This window comes from Felis catus, chromosome B1, assembly GCF_018350175.1.
Source record: "Felis catus isolate Fca126 chromosome B1, F.catus_Fca126_mat1.0, whole genome shotgun sequence".
Taxonomy (NCBI): Eukaryota; Metazoa; Chordata; class Mammalia; order Carnivora; family Felidae; genus Felis; species Felis catus.
In genome coordinates this window covers 198,307,410-198,326,610 of record NC_058371.1, presented here as the reverse complement: position 1 = coordinate 198,326,610, position 19,201 = coordinate 198,307,410, and the positions used below count along the sequence as shown (strand labels likewise).

At 50.0% G+C, this 19,201-nt stretch overlaps 1 protein-coding gene across 1 annotated transcript in view; it reads right to left on the bottom strand.

The window, feature by feature from the left end:
* Window positions 1-8,148, bottom strand: part of SLC2A9 (solute carrier family 2 member 9) — a 262,356-nt gene extending 254,208 nt beyond the window's left edge. Inside the window, exon 1 of the mRNA XM_003985513.6 lies at window positions 7,894-8,148. The gene's annotated coding sequence lies outside the window, so the exon portion shown is untranslated. The remainder of the gene's footprint in view (window positions 1-7,893) is intronic.
* Between the last annotated feature and the right edge of the window lie 11,053 nt (window positions 8,149-19,201).

Below are 19,201 nucleotides of genomic sequence, written 5' to 3'. Positions count from 1 at the left end.
GAACTCTACAGGTCAGAGCAAAAGACCCTGGAACTTTGGGAACTTAACCCAGTAGTAGATGCCCAGCTGTAGTTACTGACTGATATGGTGAGTCTTCTAGTGTGGATGCTTTTGAGTACGCTGAATGCAGCTTATTCATGGGCAACTAGATCTTTTTCTACACTGATGAGAGAGAACAATCAGAAGCAGTTGACATCCACACGGGACAAGATGGTACCCACGTATGACCTTCCTCTAGGGCTCTACTCATTCTTCTGTTGTTGTGACGGCAGCGCAAAGGGACCTAGGCCATCTGGACATCCTACGGGACATGGCAATGGTTCGCCATGTCAATGGCATTGTGTTAAGTGCCCTTGAAAAGCATGAAGTACTAACTCTGTGTGCTTTGGTAAAGCATATTCATTCTGGAAGGTGCGAGGGAGGTAAACCAGACAAGATCCCAAAGGCCTAGAGCCCAAAGGGCCTAGGGTCACATCAGTGAAGCTCTTAGGGGTCCACCGGTGGAGACCATGCTGGAAAATCCGGGTAAAGGACGGAGTCTTGCACGTCTATCTCCTACCCCTGGGAAAGACATTCAACCTCTCCAGGTTTGAGAGGCACACGTTGCACAACTGGGGATATGATTTCCACCTATGTGTCAGATGTGGAAGGTTTGCGTGGGACCCCAAGGTAGGCAAAGCCCGTGTACGGGTCCGGGAAGAGGCATAAGCAGCCTCGCCCCTGTGCTGTCCAGCCCAGTAGATCCCGCAGAACCACAGGCATCTGTGGGGAAAGATGTCAGATGGAGACCCTGCAGGCCCCACCGGGAGAGGCACGGTGCAGACCCCCAAGAGTCTAGAGCAAGACTGTGCCATCCACAGCAGAGGACTGGGCACTGTTTGAAAACAGCTCCCGGCATGCTGCTGGGCCTTAGTAGAAACTGTATCTGAGGATGCCACGCCATCTGAGCATGTGGCCACTCATGGCCTTGACGTTTGCTAGGATCGGGTAGGCCCTGGGAAGAGGAACATAGGGGGTTGAAGGTCCAGAGAGCCCTGCAAACTGCATGAACAGGTGCCCCAGACCCCAGGTCATCTGCCTCTATGGCACTGATGCTTCTCCCTCAGCTGTGCTTCTCCCTCAGCTGATGCTTCTCCCTCAGCTGATGCTTCTCCTGCAGTAGACACCTTTGGCCAACGATACCATAAATGAGTGACACAAACCACAGGAATTTGCCTTCTCACAGCTCTGGAGGCTGGAGAGTCCAAGATCAAGGTTCCAGCAGGGTCGGGTTCTCGTGAGAGCTCTCCTCCTGGCTGGCAGATGGCCACTTTCTTATAGTGTCCTCACATAGCACAGAAGCACAGAGAGAGAGAGAGAGAGAGAGAGAGAGAGAGAGAAAGGACCACTTCCATGGTGTCTCTGCTTTAAGGACACTGGTCCTATCAGATCAGAGCCCCTCCCCACTCCTTATGACCTTATTTAACCATAATTACTCTCCTGAAGACTTTGTCTCCAGATACCGTTGCAGCGGGGGCAGGACTTCAACAGGGGGACATGAGCATTCAGCCCATAGCACCAGCTGACAGAGCGAGAGAGTAATCTGAGCTCGGCTCGCGCGGGTGCATCAGCTTGGCCCGGGGGCAAGCCCAAATGGTCTACAGCTGACCTGCAGCCACTCCGAGGGGGCCGGAAAGATAATGACCGGAGGACAGCGTCCATTGCCAGGACTTCAGGTGGTGCGTCTGGTCATCTACTTTGTGGCCCAAGGTCGGGGCACACGGCATGGCTCAAGAGGCTGTCTGGTAGGTGGCCCTTGCATAACTCTCCAGCGTCCTGTTTCCTGGCTGCCCACCCACGCGGCACCAGGCACTTCCTCACCGTTCTCTAGATATTATGAGTCTTTTCCCTCCACCTAAATGCCTTCTCCATGTACTCATTCTTCACGACTCTGTCCAAGTGTCTTTTCCTTACACTACCCACCCCCCCTACAGGGTTGGCGGGTGTCCCTCTGTTCGCCTGGTTTTCTGCCTAATGGAAGTCTTGGCTTTGTCGTGCATGCTACAGTTCGTTACAAACACTGATCCCCACCAGATCACATGCACCTCGAAGGTCGAGGCCCCTGTAGGCCGACAGCTCCAGACCCACACGTCCAGCTACGCACTGGACCTCGTCACCTGGGTGACTCACAGACTCTTGAGTTTGTCTCCTAAACGTTCCCCCATTCTGGGCCCCCCGTGGCCCCGTCTCAGGATGCAGTTCTCCCAGCTCCCTTGGGTAGCTAGAAACCTTGGTGGCATCCTGCTTCTTCCTCGCTTCCCTTTCGACCTCACCGTGCATCAGCAACACGCACTGGTTCTAGATCCAACCTGTCTCTCACCTCCACCTCTCCTCTCCCCTGGCTGCCACCGTTCTCAGCTACCTCTCCTGTGGGGTCACCGCCGGCTTCCCCCCGCACTGGGAGGACCCCCTTCGCTGCCACCATGCCGTCTTTCTCTCCGTCCAGCCCCTGGTTTCTGTCCTTCCGGGTGTCTGTCACCCTTTACGATCATTCTGTCTGTCGCCGATGTTTGCTATCTCCCCCAAGCGGGGACTGTGTGTCTGTCCCTGTCAGTGTATCCCCAACAGTCAGCATGGTGGCTGACTCATAGAAAGTGCCCAACAAAAGCTCATTGACTTAGCGCTAAAGGCGCATTAAAGGCCAGCTGGACTATTATGATTGGAGCGTGTTCGTGCGCAGCACTTAGATACGGACAGCACCAGTCCACACCGTGAGAATCAAACACTTACACCCACGTTTCCAAAACACCGGTTCGTGAAGTCAAACACAGTCGTGATAAGTGCGGCGCCAGAGGGCAGAGGAAGGACAGGCAATCTGCCAGGTGAGGACCCCACATTGAGACGAAATTCTTGCCTGGGTCTGCTCCCATCCGCTGCCTGGAAATCACCGGCAGGGCAATTTCATCCGGAGGTTGGAGCAGCATTGAGAGCAGAGCCGAGGTCCTCAGCCAGGAAATTATATCCTGATTCCTCCCGTGAAAATTGTCCACTCGGAAGCCCAGGAAGGATGCAGGGGAACCCAGCCCATCAGCCCGTCCGATTAATGTCTGACAACCTCTCCGGTCCCAATGCTTACCTCCCACAATGCTTCATGATTACCCCTTTTCCTTCTGTTTCCCCGTATTGAAATGCACATGCATAAAAATCAAAGACGAGCTACTTCCTGGGGACAGGCTGCAAGGGCTCCCGAGAGACCCGGGAGGCTGCAAGGGCTCCCAAGAGAGCCAGGACCCCATTTGTAAGGTCAGTCATAACGTGGGTCCATTCTTCCGCTGGGTTTTGGTGGGAGAGCAAGACGGGAACACAGGGAAACAAATCAAATTTTAGAGGCTTCCCCTCTTTTGCCGGGTGCTATTTTCTCCCAGTTCTGGCTTTTAACATTTCATTAAAAAAGCCATTTTGATCTTCTAAGAGTCAAGATTTAAAAAAAAAAAAAACAAAAACAAACTACATCTTTCTTGTAAGAAATGGCTGCATTGACTGAAACCCATGTGGGGGATTTGATAAGGGACAGCAGCAGTGTTCCTTCCTGTTTTTGTAAAGAAGAAAGCAGGAAACCCAAGAGGGCGAATTGGACCCTTTGTCTGCGGTCACGAGGGAAGTCCGGGGCCAAGGCCAGCTGCCCTCAGGCCCCTGCGTCCCTGGCCCTCCACGTGCAGGGAAGGCGGGGTGGTGACGGCCACCTGCCAGGCACCCTATATGCCTGAGCTCATGTCACCCAGTCCCCAAGCGCTCTGCAAGGGCACCATCCAGAGCCCGTGTCTGAGCAAGGAAAGCCTGAGGGCGGTGTCGAGGTCAGATGCGGGCCGAGATGAGGTGAGACTCTAAGTCAGATCTGTCGGTGCCAAAGCCTGGGGGCTGCCTCTCCCCGATGTCTTTCCCTCCCCTGTTCAAGCATCCAGAGCCTCACATGTGCTCGGCTGGCCAGCGAGGGCCCTGGCTGGACTTTCTGGGCCCACGTCAATCAGCTGAACTCACCCGGTCTCCTTGCCAGGGCCCAGCGTCTCAGCCCTCCTTTTCTTCCCTCTTAGTTTTGTTTTGTTTTGTTTTTTTTTTAACGCTTATTTATTTATTTTTGAGAGAGAAATAGAGCACAAGCAGGGGAGGGTCAGAGAGAGGGGGAGACACAGAATCCGAGGCAGGCTCCAGGCTCCGAGCTGTCAGCCCAGAGCCCGACGCGGGGCTCGAACCCACGAACCGTGAGATCATGACCTGAGCCGAAGTCGGATGCTTCACTGACTGACCCACCCAGGCGCCCCAGCCTTTTCTTCCCTCTTAAATGCAGCCACCACCCTCCCTCCAACATCCGCTCCTTGGGGATCCTCTAGCCACCCCAATGGACCCACGCGTGGAACACAGCATCCCACGTTCATTCCAGGACCTTGGGCCCTGACCCCTCGAGGGAACACGTGAGCCGTGCAACAACAATGACACATTGATGACAGTCATTTGTTGACTACCTTGCAGATGTTATACCTCATAACAACCGCAGGAGGGAACACCGTCTCAATCCACCGCAGACACCAAGAAAGCCAAGGCCCAGGGTGGTTCACTGATCCATCCAGAATGAAGTTAGCCAGGAGAAGAGCAGGGGCCACGCCAGGCTAGGGGTTCTGCACGGCCTCCCAGACTAAGTCCAGCTTCCGGGAAGTGTGGAGCCTGGACTCAGACAGCCTGGGTTTATAGTCCAGCTGTGTGACCTTGGGAAAGTTACCCAACCTCTCTGGTTTCTGTTCCTTCATCGGTAAAGCGGAGATGATAAACATCCTACCTGCTTCGTGGGGTTGCTGTAGGGTTACCTGACGCAGACGTAATATCCTTAGCATCGTGCTTGGCAACTGGGCTTAATATATGCCACTGGTTATTTTTCTTCTAGGAATTTGTATTCCGCAAAACGTCATGGACGGTTGGGTAAGAATCTTAACTGAAGTCGGAATGCTAGAAAGTCAGGGGTGCCAGGGTGGCTCAGTCGGTTAAGCGTCGGCTCTTGGTGTCAGCTTAGGTCATAATCTCATGGTTTGTGAGATCGAGCCCTGCGTTGGTCTCTGCACTGACAGTGTGGAGCCTGCTTGGGATTCTCTCTCTCTCAATCTCTCTCTGCCCCTCCCTGCTCGCATTATCTCCCTTTCTCAATAAATAAATAAGAGAGAGAGGGAGACACAGAATCTGAAGCAGGCTCCAGGTTCTGAGCTGACAGCACAGAGCCCGATGCGGGGCTCGAACCCACAAACCTTGAGATCATGAGCTGAGCTGAAGTTGGATGCTTAACCAACTGAGCCACCCAGTACATTTAACCAGAGAAAGTTTGCCCCGGCCACCTCCCCACCTCCAGGGAGGTGGGTGCCCAAGCCCACATCCCCACCGACACTGAGCATCGCCCACTGAGAAAGCATCGCCCCAAGCGGCTAGACCTTCCTGTGCCTCACACACGAGGGCCTCGACTCAGCAGTGAGTCAACCCCACGCTCCCAGCACGACCCGTCTAACGGGTGCACTGATTTCACAGGCAAGCCTCTGGGAATTAGCCCCAGCAGCATCTCCTCAAAGCATTGGTCAGGCTTCCTGTTTTCTACGTCTGTGATTTGCCCATCAAGATCCTTTGCCATAGTCGTTCCGTTTCCATAGTGGTTTCCATAGTCCATTTCCATAGTCGTTCCTGTCTTTCTTGGTAATTTCCAGAGAAGACCCTTGTGCATTGTGGGTATACAGCTGGCCCTTAAACAACACAGGTTTGAACTGTGCGAGTGGACTTCTATGGCGCTGGGTATTTTCTCTTCCTTGTGAATTTCTTAGTAACATTTCTCTAGCTTACTTTATTGTAAGAATATAGCATAAAACACATATAACATGTAAAATATGGGCTATTTATGAATCCATCGGTCTTCCCGTCAACAGTAGCCTATCAGTAGTTAAACTGGGGGGAGGGAGTCAAAAATCATACATGGATTTTCGACTGTGTAGAGGGGTTTGCCCCCCAAAGGTGCACGTGGTCACGTCTGTTTCAGATATTACAAATACTCTGTTGCAATCTGTCATCTATGAATTTGTCCCTGGTGACCTCCCATGCAACAGACATCCTCTGTTTTGACGTGATCTCACGTGTCAGTTCACTGAGTAGATATCGTCTTGTTGGGATGCCTCTCAACAGAGGAGCCCCCAGCATGGACTGGAACATTCCAGAAGTGGTCCGAGCAGTGCAGTGAGAGTCTGGGTGACTGAATCTGAGTAAGTGCAGAATGGCGTTGCCGCCGATCTCCGTTTTACGCCAACTCGCTGGCTTCTGTCCGCACCTTCAGACTGCTGAGGTTGTTCAATTCTGATCCAGAAACTGCACAGCACGGTGTCATCACGGCACGCTGATAATCATACACGCTGTGGTTTGGTTGACATCTGATAGGTGGAGGGAGATCAAGGAGAGCCATATTCCATGCTGTGTCCTGCAGAGACCCCGTGTCCCACAGAGATCGTACCCTGTACGACGACTGTACCCCGTACTTACCGTGTGACCCTGGCCCCTCCCCTTCTCTGAGCCTCCTCTCTGTTGACTACGGCAATGATAGTGGCACCTGTATCACAAGCTGCCGTGAGTCGCAAGTGTGTTACTCCACGGAAAGAGGTGAGAACAGGGCCCGGGGCACAGAGAAGATACGGTACGAATGTTTTTGCCATGATTGCTAGTATTATGGAAGAATTACAATGCTCCTGTTTAAGGGATATTGAAATGGAGTCTCAAAGAGTTGAAATAACTTGTCCCCACCACCCTGCCAAAGAAAACAGAGTCAAGGCTGCGTGCTCCTTCCTCGGACCCCGCGGCTCGCGCCAACTCCCTCCCAGGATGTCTAGGTGCGCTGAAATCTGCCTCTCTGTCTGTCCCTCGCTGGGCTTTGTGTTTGGCATCTAAGGGCAGCGAGGATCGAGGCTACCTCTGCTCCCCGGGACAGACACTCACACGTTTGAAGAGGGTGCACATGCACTCCTGACCCAAGGACCTCTTCTCCCGGTTCACTGACCCCTTAAAGTGCCCTGTGGCCGACCACCCACGTGTGTGCCCCACCTGCTTCTGCTGCCCTCGGTCACGTGTGCTGGTTGCCTTCCATCTCGGTGTGGCCCTGCTTTGCTGTGACTTTTTGTTTGTTTTTTTTTTAATGCTGTCCTGGAAACATGCTCTGGGGCGTAAAACCCACAGGAGAGTAGCATCTGTGTGTGTGGGGGGGTGCTATTTATTTTTATTTATTTATCTTGAGAGAGAGAGAGCGAGAGCACAAGTGGGGGTTGGAACAGAGACAGAGGGAGAGAGAATCCCACCCAGGTTCTGCGCTGTTAGGTGCGGAGCCCGACGCGGGGCTCGAACCCACCAACTGTGAGATCATGACCTGACCTGAAATCAAGAGCCTGACGCTTAACCGACCGAGCCACCCGGGTGCCCCACACGGGGGGTTTTCTAAAGGACACTTGACTTTCTCAATCATGCTACTGTATCACCCCACTGGCCTCACGCGACCACCTTCGCCGTCTTACTTTCCCCCTTTTGCAGATGACAGAACTGAAGTGTCATTAATTTATCACCAATTCACCCTTTCCACGTCTTCGTGAACGCTTTAAGAAACCCTCCTTGAGGGCTGTCTACATGCAGCCTTGTGTTCAGGGCATGACGCCCAGCCGCTCCCCGCCCCCCCCGCCACGTACCCCAGTTCCTGAGAATTCAGGATGGGATGCCGTGTGCACACTTCAGTCCGCACCGTAGAGAGAGAAGCCCAGAACTCTGGCCCCCCGCTCTGCCCACTGGGCCCCCGCCCCCCCGATATTTAGAACAACAACATGAGCTGCAGCCACAAAACACAAGACGGCTACTCACCACCTCCGGTCTTGGGCTCAGACCTTGGGGAGAGCTTCTGAGCTCACGGCCGCTTAGGAACTAATTGGAGCCACATGATGGCCTTGAGATTCCTGCTGGGTGGACAGCCAGTCCTACCTCCCCGTAGGGCTGGTCTCTCAAGAGTTTCCGTGAAGTCCCGTGGCTTTTTCAGCACTCGCTGCCCCCAGGCTGTTCGTCCGATCTGCTGACTGGATTCCTGTTGCCTCTTCTGAGCTCCTTCCCCATCTGACCACAATCCTCCTCCTTTCAAGGGGTGAGATGTTAATTTCCTTAATGACTCACTATTGCCCCACTCCAGTCCGGGTTTCGCAAACAATGGCACTGTTACATTTTAACGATAATTCCATGCATTTCAGGATGTTTAGTAGCATCCCTGGCCCCTCTGCCCACTTGATGCCCATATCGCTCTTACACCCCCAGCCCCAGGCCCAGCCCCTCATCCTCCACCCCCTTGAGACAACAAAAAAGTCTCCAGACATTTGCCAGATGTCTCCCAGGGTTATTTCTGTCTTTACGCCACCATTTCAACTGGATCCGGTGATCCGTATTCCTCTCCCCATGCCTCTGCATCATCCATTCTCTAGTTGTGCATTTCCAAAGAAAACGAAAGCGGGGTGCTTTATTTATGATTGTGTTCAACAAGAGTCAACCAGAGAGAGAGAGAGAGATTATTTTAAGGAACTGGCTCATATGATTGATGGAGGCATGTGTCCAAAATCTGCAGGGCAGCCCAGCACGCTGTAGACCCAGAGAAGAGTTGAAGTCCAAGTCCAAAGACTGTCTGCTGCAGAGTTCCTTCGTGCTCAAAGGAGGTCAGTCTTTTCCCTCTGAAAGCCTTCAATTGATTAGATGGTCCCCAGCATTATGGAGGGCAATCAGCTTTATGCAAGGTCTACTCTGATTGAGATGTTAATCTCCTTCAGAAAACCCCTTCCTAGAAACATCCAGGACGTTTGACTACATATCTTGGCACGGTGGCTCAGCTAAGTTGGCACGTAAAATTAATCAGCGCAGTCAGCAAGGATGAATTAATGTATGGCAAAGAAAGGGAGGATGTACTTGAACTCATCTGGAATGTGGGCTTCCATGATTATTGTCTGAAATGTCAGTGCCACACTGGGGCCATCAGCGATTCTCAACCCTGGCCGTTACAATCACCTAGGCAGCCTTGAAAGGATGCAGATGTCAGGGGTGCCTGGGGGCTCAGTCAGTTAAGCATCCGACTTCCACTCCTGTCATGATCTTGCAGTTCGTGAGTTCGAGCCCCATAACGGGCTCTGTGCTGACAGCTCAGAGCCTGGAGCCCGCCCGGGTTTTCTGTGTCTCCCTCTCTCTCTGCCCCTCCCTCACTCATGCTCTGTCTCTCTCTGTCTCAGAAATAAATAAACATTAAAAAAAATTTTTTTTAATAAAAAAATAATAATAATAAAAAAAGATATTATCTTATCCTCACAATTACCCAATGAGGTAGAGTGTGTGATGGCCCCAGGCTATAAATGAGGAAACCGAGGCACAGAGAGGTAAGTGACTTGCCCAAGAAAGTTGCTGACAGTCTTGAGTTCATCTGACTCTGAAGGTTAACATTTTTTTTAAGTTTATTTATTTATTTTGAGAGAGACACTGAGAGGGTGTAAGTGGGGGAGGGGCAGAGAGAGAGGGGGGACAGAGGATCCAAAGCGGGCTCTGTGCTGACAGCAGAGAGCCTGATACAGGGCTCGAACTCACGAACCATAAGGTCATGCCCTGAGCCGAAACCAAGAGTCAGATGCTTACCCCACCAAGCCACCCAGGCACCCCTGAAGGTTAAGGGTTTTTAGGAACTTTGCTCCCAAGAGACTTAGATCAGGATTACAGCCACAAAAGAGGAGGCAAAAATGCCAGGATTCCTGGATGTCACCATCGTGTACCTAGAGAACCTAAGAAAATAGAAATTGAAATGAATATGAGAGCATAGTCATTAGCCATTTCACAAAGGCTTTTGTTTAAAAACAAAGTCACTTGACAAAAATGTTGGTGCGTGTCCAAAATTCAGTCATGTTCCTGGTGAATAGCAGGGACAGAAATCATATTTAAAACAGGAAGCAGAAATCATATTTAAAAACGAAGATCCCATTCATAACAGCAACAAAACCATGAAATACCTGAGAAGACATTTAGCACGAGGGGTGAGGTAGGTTAGTGAACACAGCTACCAAATTTTAGTAAGGGATATTAGAGAAGATTCGACCTTCGGAGAGATGGTCTGTGCCCATGGTAGGTACTGTAAAAATGCCACTTCTCTTCAAATTAGTCAGAGGTTAAAACAATTTTCTTGTTTTCAAATAAAAATTAGGCATTGACGTAATTTTGAAGCCATTCAAAAATTCTCAGGTCTAATACAGAGTGCCTTCTGAGTTCCCAGCAACTTCTAGTATCTCAAAAGGAAAAGTCAGCCCTCCTGAGCTCTTGAATCACTTCCAGACTTCCTTTTAGATTCAGTTACCTAAGGCCATGAGATTCTTTTTGCTTGGCTATCCCTGGGCGCACTCAGATCCAAACTGATTTATCAAAAAAATGGCTTTACGGTTCTTAAAATCTTAAATTGCGAAACATATTATAGGGTTACAAATATTATCCATACACCCACACTTTAACAAATAGTTAAATGTCTACCTGTGTACCATTTGGGGCTGACAGACTCTTAAGGGGGCCCCATGATCCGGCTTTCATGTGCTCGTGTGACCCCTCCCCCTGAGCATGGGTAGAACCTGCGACCTGGTTCTGGACGTAGAGAATATAGCAAGAGTGAGGGGGTGTATGGGATTGCATGTGTGTGATTATGTTACATAAGATGGTAACCTCCATAGAATGATGTGTTGTGAGCTGGCCACAAGGCCGGGAACTGGGGACAGCCTCCAGCGCATACCCAGAGAGACGCTGAGGCCCTCACCAGCAGCTTTCAGGAATCTGAGGGTTGTCAACAATCACATGAGCAAGGGAGGAGACCCTTCTCCAATAGAGCCTCAGATGAGACCACAACCCCAGTCGACACCATGATTGTAGCCCCACAGAGGACACAGCTAAGCTTTGCCCAGACTCCAGGCCTACAGAATCATGAGATAACAGGCATATATGTTTTTAAGCTGCTAAATTCGGGAAAATATTGTTATTACCAATAGATAGCTAATGTGCTACCACACAAGTGAAGCAATAGAATATTTCCAATGCTTTAGAGGCCCCATGTGCCTCTCCTAACACCTTACTTCCCTCCTCCCAAGAAGAAAGCACTATCCTAATTTTTCTGTTGATCATTCCTTTGCCTTCCTTTGTAGATTTACCATCTATGTAAGTATCAGTAAATAGGATATGTTTGGGGGCACCTGGGTGGCTCAGTTGGTTGAGTGTCCGACTTTGGCTCAGGTCACGATCTCGCAGTTTGTGGGTTCGAGCCCCGCATAGGGCTCTGTGCTGACAGCTCGGAGCCTGGAGCCTGCTTCGAGTTCTGTGTCTCCCTCTCTCTCTCTGCTCCTCCCCAACTCCTGCTCTGTCTCTCTCTCTCTCTCTCTCTCTCTCTAAAAATTAAATAAACATTAAAAAAAAAGTGAAATACAACACAGAAGAACCTAAAGGTAAATATTCCTCTGATTTGAGAATAAATTTCCCAAGATTGTTTTAGCTTAGAAGCAATAAAAAATCATGACATTTATTGGTAAATTTGACTGCATAAAGATTGAACTCTTTTTACCAGAAAGCAACCTAAATGAAGTTGGAAGACAAAAAATAACCCATGAATATGAAACAGTATTAACTTCTTGAGATATGTCAGGAGCTCACACTGACGCTCCAAAGGCTAGAGATTCATATAAGGAAAAGCAAAAATAATGAGTCTATCAGAAATGGTCAACGTCACGAGTGCAAATCCATATTGGCTAAATTGGAGTGATGGTTCCCAAAGTTGGTGAGGGGTGGAGGGAGACAGGCATCCCCTCACTGTTGGGAGCGATGCAAATGAAAAGAATGTTTCTGGGGAGCAGTGTGGACAAATCGTTCCTATATCTTGAAAAATGTGCATAGTCTTTGTTATAGTTATCCCATTTGTGACCATTTGTCCCGAGCGAGAATCACAAATGCGATGACTGATGTTAAAACACGTTCATCAGGACATCTGCACTGGCAAAGATGGAAACAGAGTGAATATCAGGGGAATCACGAAACAAATTATGGTATAGCCATCCACTTGTCCGATACGATGCAGATATTAAGGAGTGTTTACTTACAGCCTTTAATGACAAAGATGAATTCTTACGGCTGTACGTTAAACAAAAACAGCACTGGAATCCTCGTGATAGACTCTTCCCGCCAAAGAGACGGCAGGTTTTTGGTGGGGCTGGACACATTGGGGTCAGATCCCAGCGACACTACCAATTTGCTGTGTACCTTTGCAAAGTTGCTTCATCCTTTGGAGCCTCAGATCTGCTCAGAGCATTGCTTTAAGGATCCAATGAGATCACATAAACAAGATAGCCCTGCGTATTCTAGGTCCTTGAGAAATGTTACCTGCTGCCTCTTGTTAATAACACAGAACATGGGGTTTATGTGGCAGGCAGAGGGAAGAGGAAAGAATACCAAATCACGTATAGACTGATTATGAGTTTAAAATACATCTTTCTCCACTAAGAGAAGGGTGGAAACAGTTGGTGTCAGTGTTCCATTTTTAAGGAAAAGTGGAAAAGAGTTGCCAGTCTGCGTTTCCAGGAGAGTGGGGCTTCTGTCTTGGGTGGAGCCTGTGACAGTCTTGGGTTCACAGGACCCCAGCACCCGATTTTCAGGTGAGAAATCTCATACCAGTCTTATTCCCTAACACTCGACCTCTGAAAAAAATCTTGTAATCATCTAACCCAGATGGGAAATGGGGTCTGGTGTGTGACCAGCCTGCCATGCTGGTCGTCAACTTTCGCTGTGCATCAACACCAGCAAACACACAAAATGCAGATTACCAGGGTCCGCACCAAGAGATTCAGATTTGGTAGGTCTGGAACGAGGCTGAGAAGTGCATGCGTGTGTGCGTGCGTGTGTGCAAAACATATTAAAGTTTGTCACTCGTAAGCACGAGCTCAATGCACATGTATACACCTGTGCATGTAGGGTATATGTGCATATGTGCTATATATGTACCGTGGTATACATATGGTATACTACGTACAGATAATACACCAACGTATATACCTGCATGTATACGTTTTTCACATGTGTATATACGTGTCTAACCACCATTCATATCCAGATATAGAACAGTTCCAAAATCCCATACGCTCCCTCCCTTCAATAATCCCTACCCTCATGCTGGGTAACCATTATACTGTCAACATAGATGAGCTTAGTCCATTCTTCTTTTTTAAAAAAAAATTTTTTAAATGTTTATTTATTTTTGAGACAGAGAGAGACAGAGCATGAAGAGGGGCGGGGCACAGAGAGAGGGAGACACAGAATCCGAAGCAGCTCCAGGCTCTGAGCTGTCAGCACAGAGCCCGACGCGGGGCTCAAACTCACGGACCGCGAGATTGTGACCTGAGCTGAAGTCGGACACTTAACCAACCGACTGAGCCACCCAGGCGCCCCGAGCTTAGTTTGTTCTTAAATTTCGTATAAAGGAAACCATCTCATATTCACGCCTTTGCGCCTCGTTTCTCCTGCTCCACGGTATGTTTACAAGATGGATTCCAGGTTGTTCCCCGGAAAGGTAGTCGGTTCACTTTCATCGCCCAGGGTGGACAAACCACGAGTCCCTCCATTCTTCTGTGGGTGGGCACCCAAGGCTTGAGGCTCTTTGGAAGAGTGCTGCTCCAGTGTTCTTACCCGTGTCTTCTGCGGGACGTAGACTCCCATCCTCTTGTTCATACCTGGGCGTGGGATCGATGGGCTGCCAAGGCAAGACGTGTCTAATGCCAGCAGACATTACCACACAGTAGAAATCCATGTTTGTATAAGGAGTTTTGACGCAGGTGGTCTTGGACCACACTTTGAGAAACCCTACTTAGCCACAAGCCCCATTACGCGAGCAGACACATTCCTTTGAGTTGACCCTTTCTTGCAAGGGTGCAAGTGGGGACAAGCTTGTTAACACTGAGATGCCAGCTAAGTGATTTGGGGAAGGGGGGAGAATTGCAAAATTAAATTTCTACCACCCCTTAGCACCTCTTTGGAACAAATGTTTGCAATTTACCGCTTGTGCCCTAGAACTTCGAGAAGCTGAGAGCGGCGAAGCTTTGATGGGGGGGTAGGAAGGTGAGAAGCCAGGCCACTGTGCCCCATCAGCCAAGCCCTAGCTCACCCCGACCACGAGCCAGAGTAATGTCCACTTAATTGCTGATAAAAAGGGATACGCTTGGGACCTTGGGTTGTCCCTACGAGGAACAACTGTCCCTTCCACTCACCTTAAGCTAATTGCAAAGCCATTTCCCCATGCTCGTGACAAAGGAGGTGGCTTGCAGGAGGTGAGACAGATGGCCTTCCTCCTGCTGTGCCCAGCAGGTCTGACAATAAAGGCCGGTTATAGAAAAACTGGCTCTTTTAGCCAACTCTGGCCGTTTCAGCACAGACTCAGCCAGCTTGTCTGAGGTCAGAAGGCCAGGAGGCAGGGCTTCGTGTTGGCACACTGGCAGGGGTGTGGGAAGGAGGGCCTGCCTGTCCTGCTGGCCAATGCCCTGCTTCCCCGGTCTCTCAGCCAGGAGCCGGTCACCCTCCCGGATTCCGGTGACCTCAGCAGGCTGGCTCAGCCGTGGCCCAGGCGTGATCTCAAGCTGCTCTCTGCTGTTTTCAGCTGAGCACTGCAATCAGGGGCCGCAGAGACCGGAGACACGAGCAGGTCTTCTCCAGAAATGGGAGAATGGCTTCCACTTGTTGGCAGGTGGGGGGACGGAGACGTGGGTTTAGCAAAAGAGCCGGGGCTCTGTCCACGCAAGGTGGGTGGTAACCCCCACCCACCCCACCCGCCGGGCCGGGCCTCACGTCCCTCCCTCGGGCCCCACAGCTCCCTGTGTGTCGTCTACCAGAGGACTCCTCCCTCACACTCTCTCCCACTTCTCTAGAAACCCAGTGAAACAGGACAAACCTTGTCTGGCTTCCCTCAAAGCTGAGTATGTCCCCAAAGCTGGATGTGTTGCCTTGTACGTAATGATCGATGAATATTTAGTTGAATACACAAATGGATAAATAATTGAGCGGACTTTGAACGAAAAGGAAGAAGTCCAATATCTCGTTCGTGCTCTCTTTAAGAGAATTAAGCCACTAGGATCACGGAGTTATAAAGCTCTTCTGCCCACAACAACAACAACAACAACAACAACAACAACAGATCCCTGGCTCTTTCAAAATGAAATCCCTAGCTCTTGTCGGAACTGGCAGGGACCGGAGATACTTGGGATCATCACAACCGAAGTAGGAAGCTACCGGGATCTAGGGTGTAGAGGCCACAAACATCACCAAACCTCCCCAGATGGACAGGCTGGTCCAGCCCAACACAGCGGTGTCCCGGGCAAACTGTGAATAATGCCGAGGCCGAGAGGGCGTGATGTGAGCGCGCGGTCTGCTGGACGGCTGGTGTTGACCTTGTGGGTACCAAGTGGAGGCAGCAAATCTAAATCTGCCGGGGAGAAACTTGCTCCAGTCAAAAGCAAGACTGGAAAACTGAAACCGATAACGACCGCTCAGAGATTTTACAAGCGTTATCAGCAGAAGCCAAAGATTTGGTACATCTGTGTGTCAGCAAGTGAATGCGTGCTGTTTCTATAGGACATCCCGGCTAAACCCAGAAGCGTGTTTGCGTCTTGTAGCTAAGGTAACACACTGATAAAGGCGCTTCCCAGACCGAAGATTGTGGGTTTTGGCTTTTTAATTTGGCCAGACCTGGAATACTAGCTTCATCTAGACAGACAGTTATTTTGCAACCTTCATCTATTATCAGTGTTCTTCCCATATGCAATGAGTTGGATGCTATAATGGAAAGGAAAGAAGGCAGGAAGAAGGGAGGGAGGGAGGGAAGGAAGGAAGGAAGGAAGGAAGGAAGGAAGGAAGGAAGGAAGGAAGGAAGGAGAGGAGGAAGGAGGGAAAGGGAGGAAGGAAAGGGAGAGAGAGGAGGGAGGGAGGAAGAAGGGAGGGAGAGAGGAAAGGAGGAAAGGAAGGAAGGAAGGAAAGGGAGGGAGGGAGGAAGAAGGAGTGAATTAAAGAAGGTGTTAATAATCAAAGATAGAAGTTATTCGGGGCACAGGCTCGACCTGCATTCATGCAGCACAGAGGACACCCAGGTGAGCACAAAGGCGGAAGACAAGGCCACTTGTGGCTCTCCTGGAGCAGTCAGAAGTGGGACCTCCCCACTCCCTAGTCTGCTAAAAAAAATAACACGTCTCAGACTTACGATCCTCGGGATGCCGGGAAGTCTAACTTATGCCCAGATCATTAGAGAGCAAGTTGATGGTCATAATTCAGTTGCCAGTAAGATGGCGTCTGTGTCCACCTGTGAAATGATGCTGCTCCCCAGGTGGCCACGCCGATGGTTCCAGCGGCATTTCTTACAATCTTTTGTGGGGGTGGGAAACAAGGGGATACACAACATGACCTTTGGTGAAGGCTCTACTAGTTTAAGCTAATTTGTTTATTACACAAGAACACAAGTCCTGGATTAAGTTCTTAATAATAGTTCCTTGCATTCTTCCCTCAATAGCCCTATTAATACAAATCCCCCCCAAATCTGGCTTCCCTGCGTCCCCCACGCCCACCCTATACCCAGAGGCTGAACGTGGACACTTAGCCTGTCCCAGACCCCTCAGGAGGTGGGCGGCAGATCGAAGGCCTAACAGCTCTTCTAATCAGCGTCTGATGTTGGACGTGGGTCCTGGAAATGCACTCCTGCGTCTCTGGTCTGCTTGCTTTGAGCCTAATCGGTCCAACAGCGCCTCCTTTGCTCTGCTGCGCCCCCAGGCAAGTCACGAGGTCTCTCCCCTTCCCGCTCACAGTGGTCCCTGCCATCTGACCTGCTCCACAGCAGCAGGGGGACCTGCCCTCTGGGGCATCCAGCGGGGCCCGAGGCCTGTCTGGCAGCCAGCTCGGTCACTCTGTGTCCTGTATCCTGCAAACCAACTGCCCCCCAGATCTAGTCCGCACGCCTGAAAATGGGACAGAGCGTGAACTCCCCCACCAGGCTGGGAAGATCATCCGCTTTGTGATGTGAATGATTGAGCGGCTCCCCTCCAGGCATCATGGTTGCCATTTACCTGTGAGACACGAGTCTGATGGGCAAGACAGTGTTCATCTTCCTCATTTTTTTTTTTTTAATTATGGCATAGAAGGTACCAGAACAGATAAACGCAATCACGAAGTGCAGCGGTATCCAAATCAAAAGGCTCGATTCACGGTCACTGGAGCTAGTCTGGCTCAGGCACAAAAATGTTATTTTATACGCTTCCCTTCTTCACACGGGATTTCTAACATCCCGGGACCTACTGGGTCGGTTGTTTCCAAGATTCTTTTTTCCTTTCAAAATTAGTCAGTTATTGGGGCACCTGGGTGGCTCAGTCGGTTAAGCATTCTATTCTTGGTCATGATCTCACAGTTCATGGGTTCGAGCCCGCTGACAGCTCAGAGCCTGCTGGGGATTCTCCCTCTCCCTCTCTCTCTGCCCCTCCCTTGCTCTCTCTCTCTTTCTCTCTCACTCAAAAAAACTTAAAAAAAAAAAAAGAAATCTACTAAAAACCCAAAATTAGTCCGTTATTAAGAATTAATTGCATTCACTATATTAATTTATAATTAATAGTCATTAATAATTAACCAAAGTATTGATTTTAATTATTACTATGATGATAAACCAAGAAATAACTAAATGATGGGGCACCTGGGTGGCTCAGTCAATTAAGGGTGCCACTGGCTCAGGCCATGATCTTGCAGTTTGTGAGTTCGAGCTCCTTGTCAGGCTCTGTGCTGATGGCTCAGAGCCTGGCGCCTGCTCTGGATTCCGTGTCTCCCTCCCTCTCTGCCCCTCCCCTGCTCATGCTCTGCTTCTCTGTCTTGCAAAAATACACAAACATTAACCAAAAAAAAAAAAGAAAGAAATGATAGTAAACTCATAAATGACGAGTCACTTAGAAAGGGCACTTCTGTGGTGACGAGTTCTTTACCTTGAGCAGGAAGGCACCTGGGTGGCCCCAAAGTTACACCTCAAGTGGAACGCACATACAGGTAGGTAACCCTCGCTTTTCCAAACTTTGCGTGACGCTCCTACGAAAGCTCCTACGACGCTTTTACGAAAGACCTACATTGGTACCTGTTTTCACTAGCTGGAAGAAGTCCAAAGAGGATTTGCACTTTTGTGAAAAATGGCGAAAAGCAAAAGGAGCGGTCGGAGCTGGTTTTGCAGCGAGGGGAGCCGGTGCAGAGGCAGCGCCCCCCCGCGCCTTCCCCGGGAACCACACTCAGCCCTTGATTGTCAAGCCGCCGGCTTGGCACCTTGTCTGTGAGCCTCCGGGCGGCATCCCGACTTGTCGTGTGCGTCTGTGAGCAAGGTGTGCCCGAAAGTATCGGAAAAGCCTTAGAGAAGTTTCATTTGGGGGTCTGGGGACGCTAAAAAAGTTTTCTGTAGAAATAAATGGTAACTACTTCTTTGCTTTTGGCCATTTTGGCTCAGAAAGTTTCACAGGCAAACTGTACTTTCAGATTAGCCGGGCCACCCTGTGTGTTGTCAGTACTCAATTCCCTCATCCTCTAAGGAGATTCTCTATGCCCCGTGGCCCTCAGAATCCTGGCTTACAGTAAGCCTATGAAAACAACCTCCCCTTCCCTCAGTTTCTGTTCCCTAGTAGTTGCTAATTACTGATTTTAGACAGGATTATGATAGCCAGGAGTAAATCTGAAAACAGCAGACTCCCAGAAATCTAGGACTTAATGCAAGAACATGGGGAAAAAACATCGAGGTTTTTGTATTAAATGCGAGGTTTATAATTGTTTATCTCTGTAAAAGGGACAAATGAATAAATCCAAGCAAGAACACCGGATGATATTAAACCCTGTCTTGGGTATTTTTCACGAAAGTCACGGCCGGATTTCCTGTTTAGCTTTCTGAAAGCCCCTTCCCAGCCTCGAGAGACCACCTGCTCCAGGAAGCCTGCCCTGATTTCCTTCTTCAGAGTTCCCCCTGGACTTCACGTGGGCTCCTCCTGGGGCACAGGTCACTATTTGTTGTATGTTATCACTAGGTGGGTACTCATTTGGTGCCCCGCATTCACAGTGCCAACTACTGTATGTGTGTTACTTGCAAATC